At 43.5% G+C, this 11,751-nt stretch overlaps 1 long non-coding RNA gene across 3 annotated transcripts; it reads left to right on the top strand.

Moving 5' to 3' along the window:
- Positions 1-1,739: 1,739 nt before the first annotated feature.
- LOC123573870 (uncharacterized) lies at positions 1,740-10,194 on the top strand. Of its 3 annotated transcripts, none has more exons than XR_010587164.1 (4): positions 1,740-2,076; positions 2,685-2,761; positions 6,079-6,157; positions 9,652-10,194. It is a non-coding gene; the product is annotated as an uncharacterized lncRNA (long non-coding RNA). The 3 variants fall into 3 exon arrangements; XR_010587163.1 differs by lacking the exon at positions 1,740-2,076 and adding an exon at positions 2,086-2,299; XR_010587162.1 differs by lacking the exon at positions 1,740-2,076 and having other exon boundaries at positions 2,086-2,761.
- Positions 10,195-11,751: the final 1,557 nt, after the last annotated feature.

Consider the following 11,751-nt stretch of genomic DNA (forward strand, 5'->3'; position numbering starts at 1 on the left):
GACTGCTGAGGCACAGGCTGTTCAGGCTCTTTATTTGGTCAGCACATCATATAGGAAACCTTTTGTGTTCAATTTCCCCAGTGACCTTCCAAGTACATTATGAAGACAATTAAAACCTGTATCCCGGAACCACAAAGTTTTCAGCGACTGGGCTAAGGTTAATCAGTGTGAATTGAACGAAACAGCTTGTTCAAGTAAAATCGATTGAAATCTTGATGAGCAAAAATGGAAATTTTCGTTGCAAGTGTTTACTTTCTTTTTGTAGGAACACTGTTGTGTAAGATTTTTAAAAGTAGAACTTATTGGAAGCCCACAGATGCTTCTGTAAGACACCAAAGAAATTAATTTTGGTAAAGATCTAGGATGTTTTCAATGTATTGAACTGTAAATAGATAGCAATTTAACTTATTTTGATACTTGGTATGATTTTTCTTTTAACCAATGTCTTGAATTTTGTTCTCGTGTGGATTTCATTTGAGTGTGAATCTATAAAATTGACCTAGATTCTTTCTCAGCAGTAGAATTGATCTCCCTTTCCTCCCGATTTGCCTTGTAAAATGCATCTGTGAACTTGCCTGATAAAGTTGAAAAGAGAACTTCTTCAAAGATCAAAATTATTTGCTAAATGTGTTTCTATACTTGGAACACCAGTGAAACGTACACCTAAATATGGGGTGAAAGTGAGATAAACTTCTCAACCATGACATTGCTTTAATCTTGGGGACTTTACGTTCCTTAGAAAATCCCAACATCCCGATAGCAACCTCACAAAGGATATGATCACTACGTAAGTATCTAGGAAAATAAAAACAGCTTGAGTTTTTGAGGAACTCTCTTTTAAAAACTCTTGAAGTACCATGTATTGTGCTCTGAAGGGTGCTGCCCAGTACTTGAAATCAACTTTTCTTAGGGGTTTGTTCACATGGTCCCCTTCAGAAGAACGACTTGGCAAACAAACTTGGCTATCACTGGGAGTCTTTCAGCACCACATTAGTAAATCACAGCCAGTGGGCTCACCTTCCCCATTGCCTCCCTGGGGAAAATTAAAGTCTTAGAGAGAAGCATGAATATCTGGGAGAGGTTGGTTAATGGGTACAAAAATACAATTAGATAAAGGAGTAAGTTGTAGTATTTGACAGTACAGTAGAGAAATTGTAGTTGAAATAATTTATTGTATTTCAAAAGAGCTAGAAGAGAATTGTAATGTCCCCAATACAAAGAAAAGATCAATGTTTGAGGTGATGAATATCTCAATTACCCTGACTTGATCATTACTCACTGTGTACAGGTATCAATATATCACATGTGCTCCCCCAATATGTACAACTATAATATAATAGTTATATAATACAACTACAATAAAGACAATAGAATAATGTCAGTTCCCTGGGATCAAGCTTACTAGGAGAAGCGGGCCTGGAGGCAGGGAACCTAAGGACTTCCCAGAACTAAATCAAGTGGAACCACTTCGGCTATCACAGAAAATATCCTCTTCATTTACATAAGGCGTGTACCAAGTAAATGACTTTGTAACTTTACTTCATCCTCTCCATTTACATAGGGCGTACACCAAGTAAATGACTTTGTAACTTTACTTCATCCTCTCCATTTACATAGGGCGTACACCAAGTAAATGACTTTGTAACTTTACTTCATCCTCTCCATTTACATAGGGCGTACACCAAGTAACCAATGGAAACCTCTAGAGGGTATTTAAACCCCAGAAAATTCTGTAACTGGGCTCTTGAGCCCCTATACTCAGGCCTGCTCCCACACTGTGGAGTGAACTTCACTGTCAACACATCTCTGCGTTTCTTGCTTCGTTCTTTCCTTGCTTTGTTTGTGTGTTTTGTCCAATTCTTGGGAACCTGGACGCCCTCCACCAGTAACACTGTGGCTCTTGGGGAACGAGTCATTAAAATTTTAATGACAAGTGCAGCTCTTAGAAGGATATTCCAGGCAAAGGAAAAGCATCAAAGAAGAGGTTTTGTGCTTGGGTTACTGGCAATCAAAGAATGTGTCACTAGCACCTGGACGGGGTTTTGAAGGATGAGCAGGAGTTCCTCAGGTTCACAGGTGAGTGCTGTGAGGGAGGACAGCCAAGGTACGTGGAGCATGTGCAGACAGGGGGAGGCACATGGAGCAGAGGGCCTTGGTGCCTCTCCAGGGCTCTTTTCCAGCTCTGTGAACCAACCTCAACTTTCTTGCAGGAGATGGAAGGGCCTGGATGTTTAGGTTACCCTCGCCTCCCACAAGAGTCACCCGTGGTTCAAAAGCCAATTTTTCCCGTTGCTAAGAGGTGGGACAGAATCCAAGGTGCAACCTACACTCTAGGGCCCCCTTGGGATGAAGCTGAGTCCGTGACCGCCTCTGAAATTGCACTGTTGCCGGCTTCTCCTCCTCCCTACTTGGCTCTGCCCACCCCTTTCTGACCCTGCGGGAGAACATCCTCAGGAAATTCCCCGGGGCCTGTGTCCTTCCTCAGGGCCTCCTGGGAGAACCCAGCCTCAGAGGATGCGTTTCAGGACAGGAACTCCCAGAAGGACCACCGGAGTTGTGTGTTTGGAAATTGTAAATATAAGATCAAACGAATGGATAGGGCCGGCGAAAATACTTTGTAAACTACAAGTGCTTTACCCTATTAGCAGTAATTGTTTTCCATTTACAACAGTCTTTTCCAACAGGCCTTGGGAATACTTCCTCGGGTCAGTTCATCCTCCTCCTTCCGCTGTTCCCAGCGCCCTTTGTAACATTCTGTGCGGTGAGTGCGCCTGCTACCTGGGGAGGTGGGTGGGGCGAATGGAGGTGGATTACTTAAATCTGGATGACAAATGCCCTACCTTTACTCCCTTGGATTCAAAGCTTTTATGTGGCCCAATGGAGCTTTCCCGGGCCTTCATCTCTTAGCACATTGCTTACTATCGCAGAGCTATTTGTTTCATAAACTCAACTCCTTAAACCTAATTAAAAGCAATTGCTTCAAAGCAGCTTTTTCCATTCTGTGAATACAGGAAAAAAACAAAAGCAGTAAGTCAGAAACTTCTCATCCGAGACAGTTACTTTATCTTTTTGGCACTGACCTTTAGAGAGCAGGGGTAGAATCGGCCCCAGTCCCTCGTCTCTCTGCCGAGTCTTCCACAACGTGGGTAACATCCTGGCCACTACAGAACGTGGGTGGCCGAGGCCAGCCCCGGCTTGATTTAACGCTCTCCATAGCTGAGTTTCTTTGCCCCAGGCTCAATAAGCCGTGAAGAATAGAGCCGCTGACAATTTGACAACTTTTGCTTCAGAGATGTAAAGCCGATGGGAAAACCTACAACAGGGCAATTCTCTTTTTATTCAGTTGATTTGGAGAAATAATCATCAGAATAATGATCTATTTTCGGGAAAGGTGGATAGAAACTTAGGCTATTTGTAGAATTTTCTCCTAGGTTTAAAATAACATTATCCTAAACTCTTCCTTTCCTTCCTTCCTCCCTCCCCACCTTCCTTCCTCTCTACCTTGCACTTGACTACAGCCTTATACTTTGTGTGAGTTTCAGTGTGAATTCAGAAGAGAACTTATAAAACATCTATAAAATTAAAAGAAATCAATTGGCACTGCAACCCTATAAACTCTTCTTCCATAAAAGCCAATCTGTGCCACTTCTCATCTCCTGGGAGGCGAGAGTGGTAAAGCCTCACATTTCCAGGAGAGAGCAAGTTCAATGGCAAGCTATCTGACTTTGGGCGACTATAATCCTATGAATCTCGGTTTGCTGAGGTGCAAAAAGGCGATAATTATGCCTCCTGTTCTGGGTAATAGGAAATAAAATGATAATGCCATCCATGGAAACTAGCACATACTAAGAGTTAATCAAAGATAGGCATTATTATCATTCTTGCTACACAAACTTGGATAAACAAAGCAAGGGCTGGGAACAGGAAAGGAAAGAGAAAGCTTAAGGAAAAATGAGATTTTTAAAAAAAATGCAGCCTTGGAAGAGCTATTTAAATGGTTTATTTAAGTCTGTTGTGGAGAGAAAACCGCACGTGTGGGTGGGTGCAGAGGGTGGGGGTTGACGGACAAGAGCATCAGGATGTTGGACCCCTTCAGATACATGAGGATTCCCCTTGGCAGTGTCTAAAGTGGACCAGAAGGTGGGAGTCAACATTAGCAGCAATAATTTTTATTTATTTATTTATTTTTGTTAGAGATGGAGTCACACTCTGTTCCCCAGGCTGGAGTGCAGTGGCGTGATCTTGGCTTACTGCAACCTCTGTCTCCCAGGTTCAAGAGAATCTCCTGCCTCAGCCTCCCAAGTAGCTGGGATTACAGGGGCCCACCACCAAGCCCAGCTAATTTTTTTTTTTTTTTTTTCAGTAGAGACGGAGTTTCACTGTGTTGGTCAGGCTGGACTCAAACTCCTGACCTTTGTGATCCACATGCCTTGGACTCCCAAAGTGCTGAGATTATAGGCGTGAGCCACCACGCCCAGCCAGCAGCAACTATTTTAATCCCAAACACAGCTTCCTTCGCCATCTTCTACCTTCTTCTTCTACCCACTCCTCCTCCTCCTCCTCCTCTCTTCTTTTTTGTATAAACCTCTATATTTCATCAGAAATATAGTCAAGAAGGGTTCATTGGAACATGATAAGCAAACAATCTTCACAGTCGCCACAGGGCCAGGATGTAGTTTTGTCGTTGGTTTGTTTCTTTTTTCCGTGATTTTATATTCCTCCATGTCTGCAGTCAGAAATTGGTATTTGAAAATGCAGTTTATGTGGTCCTGTTTAGAAAGTTAGGGTGAGGCTTGCTTTTTTGAGCTGGCAAGAACAATAAAGACCCAGGAAGATGAAAGGATTTAGGAAGAGGAGCTTCGTTAGATGTGCGAGGTGCCGACGGTTTTGGAAGCTGCGTTGAAATGGAATTTCTCGCACAAACTTCGTCGACACATGCACTTTCCCGTCCTCGTGGCAGATGTCATAAGAGAATTATGGGTGTAGTGAATTCTCCGCCAATTTCTCCCATTTTAATCCCATTTTACACATACTTCTTGGCTTCCCTGTTATAAAAGCCAGAGCCTTTTTGAAAGCGAATGCCCCAAAAATTCACATTCTCATTCCACAAGGAGACATCGCCAAATGCTAAAATACCCAGGAAAGGGAGAGATGATGCATAAATTAATCACCAAGAAAACAATAAAAATTCATCACTAGAAAGTCTGGCTTTTTAAGCGTCCTTTTCCAGATTCAATTTTTTAAAAACGAGGTCAAAACCCGATACTTTGAAAGGAAGACCTTACAAATTACGCTGGAAAATCCTGGAGTGTTTATGTATTACCCTCATTGCACCTGAGAAAAATCTTTTGAATAAATGTATGTAGGTACTGCATCTCTGAATAATTTTTTGTTAGGGCAAAAGATCAATTAAGGTAAATACCATCAATCGGACAATTATAAATATTCAAAATGATTGATTCTATCAAATTAAGAGTGATTTCGGGGATATGAAACTCCTTAATTCACACATTAAAAAATTTTACCACTCATTTCCCATTCGTGTATAGTAAAAATGATAATAAACCAAGGAGATCTCAGTTTGAACACAGAGGTGATTGTAGTTGACACTTAAAAATAGCCTCATTAAGACTCATGTTTATTAATGATCTACCCCATCACACATACTGGCCAAAGTTTGATCTGGAGTCTTGGCGTGTATGTATTGATTTATGAACCTGCTGGATTATTTCTTGAGCAGAGAAATTGTATTCAGCCACAGAATTCAGTCTTTGAATTCTGAAACTTTCTATCCAGGGTCCAGTAAATGTCAGCGTGGACCAGGCAAATAAATCCCCGTCATGATCACGCAGGCGGGATGATCTCGCTGTAGCCTGACCTGGGTGAGTTAGTTTACGCGAAGCTGCTGCCTGGATTCTCTATGTGGCCAGGCTTTGCCAACGTATTCAGCGCAGGAAGCGTGGACGTTTCCTTTCCAGTGTTTGAAAATCTTCTCTTGTGTGTGAGTTTCCTAAGAATGCCATAACAGATTGCCACAAAGCTGGTGGCTTAAAATAACACAAAGGTATTCTCTCACAGCTCTGGAGGCCAGAAGTCTGAAATCACTGAGCTGAAATCAAGGCTTTGGTGGGGCCACACGCCCTGCTGGAAGCTCCAGGTAAGATTCGTTTCTTTGCTTTTTCCAGCTTGTCGTGGCCGCCTTTGTTCCTTGGTTTGTAGCTCCTTCCTCCATCCACAAAGTACATCACCTTATCCTCTGCCTCTGTCTCTGCAGTCACTTTCACCTTAGAAGGTCACATTCACAGTTCCAGGGATAGCGACTTGGCTATTTTTGGGGGCCTTTATTCAGCCGACCCCATCTTAGAATACAAAGTATGAAATGTGACCATGTCCTTATTAAAAACAAGTAATTCTAGGTCGGGCATGGTGTCTTATGCCTCTGATCCCAGCACTTTGGGAGGCTGAGGCAGGTGGATCAACTGAGGTCAGGAGATCGAGACCAGCCTGGCCAACATGATGAAACACCATCTCTACTGAAAACCCAAAAATTAGCTGGGCATGGTGGCGGGCGCCTGTAATCCCAGCTACTCAGGAGGCTGAGGCACAAGAATCGCTTGAACCCAGGAGGCGGAGGTTGCAGTGAGCCGAGATCATGCCACTGCACTCCAGCCTGGGCAACAGAGCGAGACTGTGTCTAAAAAAAAAACAAGTAATTCTAGAGTAGTTTACATTTTATTTAAATTTCTTAAAGTAAGAAAATAATACGCACGTGGTAAAACAAAACAAAACAAAACAAAAAACCAAGCAGTACAAATGATGGAGAATGAAAAGTGAGTGGACCTTTCACTCCTGAAGGTGTTCTGTGGATGGGAACTGCCCTGGCTTTACAACTGAAGGCCCCACATTGCAGGAAGCCCCTCAGTCCCAGACAAACCAGACAGCAGCTCACCCTGTTCCAGTTCCACACCCTACCCCAGAGCTAGCCATAGTTACTTGTTTTTTGTGTATCCTTCTGAAAGTGTTCACATATATAACACAGATTTTTAACTCAATTAGAAAATATCTTTTCAATTATCTTGGCATTTTTTCCCTTATCAGCACATCTAGTTTTATCTCTCTCCCTCTTTTTTTTTTTTTTTTTTTAACCCCTTATGTGGTATTTCATGGAATGAATGTACCATGATTCATTTAAACATTCCTTTTTAACAGTAAACATGTGAATTATTTTTCAGGACTTTCTTTGCCACTACAGTGTAATTTACATCATCATATGTGTATTTCTTTCCCTATATGTCATTAGTTTATTGCTGAACATCATTCCGTTGTATAAATATACTATGATTTGCTTCCTTTTCCCTTGGTAATAGACATTTTATTGTTTCCAGATTTTGGCTATGAATAAAGCTGCTGCATTTATTTTAAATCTTTGTATGAACATACATTTTCATTTCTCTTGAATAAATACCCAGAGTAGAGTGGCTGGGTCATGGAGCTTTTGCATGGTCAGCTTTACAAGACCCTGCCAAATACTTTCCAAAGGTATTTGTATACATTTTCTCACCTGCCGGCACTGTACGAGAGTCCAGTTGCTCTGCATTCTCATCAACACATGATATTGTCAGTCTTTTCCACAAGCCATTCCGATGGATGTGTAGTAGTATTGCACTCTGGTTGTAATTTGCATTTTTTGATCACGAATGAGTTTAAATGACTCTTCATTGGTGTATTGGCCATCTGGTTGTCTTCTTAAGGAGTTGCCCGTTCACATCTTCTTCCTATTGTTCTGTCGGGTTGCCTGCCATGTTCTTAGTGACTTGAAGGAGTTCTTTTCATATTCTGGATACAAATTTTTTATCAGATTGCAATGGACAAATGTTTTGTGCCTCCCCCAATTTCATATGTTGAAATCCTAACTGTGTGTGATATCCTAATGTGACAGAATTAGTAGGAGAGGACTTTGGGAGGAAATTAGATCATGAGGGTGGTACCTTCATAAATGGAATCAGTACCCTTACTCTAGCCCCAGAGAGTTCTGCCTGCTCTTGCCATGTGAGGACACAATGAGAAGAAGGTCATCTGTACCAGCAAGCAGGCCTTCAGCAGACATGAATCTTCCAGTGCCTTGATCTTAAACTTCTCAGCCTCCAGAAGAAGTGTGAGAAATACATTTCTGTTGTTTATTAACGACCCAGTCTATGGTATTGTGTTATAACCGCCTGAACTGCCTAGGACATAGATGTATGGACTGAAAAGACTATTTCTCCCTGGGTTCCCATTTGCTTTCTTACCGGTGTCTTTTATTGAACAGAGGTTCTTCATTATAACCTCTTCCACTTTATCAAACATTTTTCATGGTCAATGCCCTTTTAGGTCCTTCTGGATCACTTTTTGAAATCTTTGGCTATTCCAAGGTCATACCAACGCTCTCCTATGTGATCTAGGAATATAAACCACCTGGAATTAATTAATATGCTTGTCGTGAGGGACTAAGACTCATTTTAAAAAATATGACTATTTAATTGACTCAGCACCATTTATTGGAGGCACCTTCTTTTCCACACCACTCTGTAGTGCCGCCTTCATCATAAATCAAGTGAATGTATACCTGTGGGTCTTTTTCTGGACTCCCTATTCTGTTTCACCAGATGTAATTTGATTTAGGAAAAATAAAGAATTCTGACCTTTCTTGCATCTGCATGCCTTGAAGCATATTTATACCATCTGGATAACATTGTTTTGATCAGAATATGCCCAAAGAATGTTCTGAGTGCTTTACCTTGTTCCCTTCAGTAAGATAAAGTGCTTCAGTTCGTCCTAATTAGCTTCTCTATCCTTTTTCCAGGTTTTAGGAGGAAATAAGCCAGTGACAGCTTTGGGGGAGGATGTCTCTGGAAAGTTTCCACTGGAGAGCACTGCAGGCTGGGCCCGCTGAAGTCAGGGCCTCCGCCAGGGCATTAGCCTGTTTCTCCTGCGTTCCTCTTCTTATCATGCACCAGCTTATTTCTCCCTGGCTCCAGATAACCTTGATGTTTCTCCAACTGGTCAAAACCCTGTCTGTTCATTTTCACCTTTGCTCATCCTGGGTGCCTCTCCCAGCAGGGCCTCTCCCCTGCTTTGAGTCTACATAAAGTTTATCCCCCAGTCTGATGTCTTCTATAAAGCCTCTTCTAGTCATGTCAGCGCTTATCGATCTTTCTCTCCTCAGAACCCTACAGCTACTGTTATTTCTGAATCGCCTGTTCTGGCCTTTGTATCATTATTAAATATTTCACAAGTGCTTGTCTTGTCTCTCAGGCTAAGCCCAGCTCTGCAGGAGGTCAAAGCCCCTCTCTTAAAGCAGTTGCTCAATAAATATTTCATCCAGGATGAAGGAAAGCGTGGGCAGGGTGTGGACAGCGGGGAGTGATGTGCTTTAGGGTGCCGAGGTGCAGAGGAAGGGCCTGCTCCCAGTGGGGAATTCAGACAGGACCCCACACGCCCCATAGGCCGGGCGTTCATATGGTGTCAGCTTATGGAGAACTGTCCTAAAACCCTCGGTTCGTGTTTCCAAGTGTGTGACTCAGAAAAGACACCAGCTCTTCCATGGGGCAGAGGGTGGCATAACGTGGGGTGAGAAGACAACTCAGTTCTAAGTCAGAACTTTCATTTCAGTGGACAATGGAAGCAACGCTGACATTCTCCTTCCACCTGAGAGCAAGTCTGCCGCCAAGAAAAGCTGTGGGAATAGGAGGGACGGGCCCAGACACCGCCATCTCCGAACTGCTCAAGATGTGTCATCTGCATAGATAAACTGGCACACCTGTGGATGGGACATCCTTTAAATAGATGTTAAACAAGATCCAAGATGGGCGTAATGCGCCTTCAGTGGACTGTCATGATTAACTGTGCGTGCTGGCTGGCATGCCAGAGAGAGCTGTTGCGTTGTAGGTAAAGCGAGACAAATATGGAAAGACATTCCAGTTGTTTGGGGGATTTTTGTCACTTCCGCCAGATGGATGATTTTGGGTTTTTGTCCCTGGGTCTTGACAGATGTTCTCCACTTAACTTCCCCGAGGTTTCTGGCAGGATGGAGGGAAGTGATCTGTAGTCTGTTTCGCTCTTAAAAACCATTTCCCCAGACTTGAAAAGTTGCCAACTCAGTCGTCTCTGATTTACTGATTTCTAACGAGTGTGCAGTGTAAAAATAAAGCCCCTGGTCGGTTTTTGGGGTGACTTGCATCATTCGTAGTCACCCGACGATGGGTTTGCTGTTTGCTATGGGAACATCCCAAGGAACTCATTAATCATTTCCTCCTAAATATCCCTTAGGTCCCAAGCAGAGATGAATGGAAATAGAATTAGATGGCATAATGCATTTCCGATAACAACAGCTCAAGACTCATGGCTTAACAGCCTGAACCTTAAATTCTCCCCCAGTGTTCCCTGAGTGGAGAGATGTTTCACCCCACAGGGGTCCTAGACTGTGCAGAGCTTCTCCTTCTGCCCAGAGAGGGTGCTTAGCTCATCAGGGACTGCAGAGGGAAGCTCAGCCAAGAGGAAGTATAAGTATGTTAATGGGAAAGTGAGCCCTCACCGCGTGCTGCCTGGCCCTAAAAGCTGAGAAAGAGGAAGTATTATGTCTTGGGTTTAGGATCACTGGGCTCCCAGCTCCTGGTTTTTCATGCAGTCCCAGGCTTGGGACCCCCTCCCTGGTCCTGGCTCAGAGCCCAACTCTTAGCCTGGACTAAGGGAATGAACGCCACATACCCCGCCCCACAACATGAACTCCCCCCAATGGCGCCGAATATGCACGATGGGAATGTGTTCGTCTCAGATGATTTTGAGAAGCTCTGGTTATTTATGGCCTTTTGTTATAAATCCAGCAAAGGAGGTATCTGATAACAATCCTACATTGAAGAAGGAAAGGCAGGATTATGGTGTGGAGTCCCTCATTCACTTCTCCCGAGTATAGAGACCAGAGAAGCCTGGCTTACTCATAGCAACCATTCCTGTATGGATAGGGAATGTCAGCTCCTAGAAAGGGCCACGGTATTAACCTGGTGATCAAGCAAAACACTGTGTGTTGCTGTATGAGTCAGGGTTCTCCAGAGGGACAGACCTAATAGGATACATGTGTATATGAAAGGGAGTTTATTAAGGAGAATTGGCTCACATGATCACAAGGTGAAGTCCCACGATAGGCTGCCTGCAAACTGAGGAGCAAGGAAGCCAGTAGTGAGACGGTCCAAGTCCCAAAAACCTCAAAAGTAGGGAAGCCGACAGGGCAGCCTTCAATCTGTGGCCAAAGGCCTGAGAGCCCCCGGCAAACCACTGGTGTAAGTCCCAGAGTCTGAAGCCGGAAAAACCTGGAGTTTGATGTCCAAGGGCAGGAAGCATCCAGCATGGGAGAAAGAAGAAAACCAGAAACCTCAGCAAGCCAGCTTATCCCACCTTCTTCCACCTGCTCTGTTCTAGCCGTGCTGGCACCGGATTGGATGGTGCCCACCCACACTGAGGGAGGGTCTTCCTCTCCCAGTCCACTGACTCAAAGGTTAATCTTCTCTGGCAACACCCTCATGGACACACCCAGAAACAATACTTTGCCAGTCATCTCGGCCTTCAATCCAATAAAATTGACACTCACTCAATGTTAACCGTCATAGTTGCTTATCCCAGTAGCAAGATTGTTATATTGACAGTTTTAGTCCTATCTCAAAAAAGGTGGGGTAGGGGCTGAGGGGCAAGGGCGGATTATTTGTAAAGTTTTTAGGG

Source organism: Macaca fascicularis, chromosome 6 (assembly GCF_037993035.2).
Source record: "Macaca fascicularis isolate 582-1 chromosome 6, T2T-MFA8v1.1".
Taxonomy (NCBI): domain Eukaryota; kingdom Metazoa; phylum Chordata; class Mammalia; order Primates; family Cercopithecidae; genus Macaca; species Macaca fascicularis.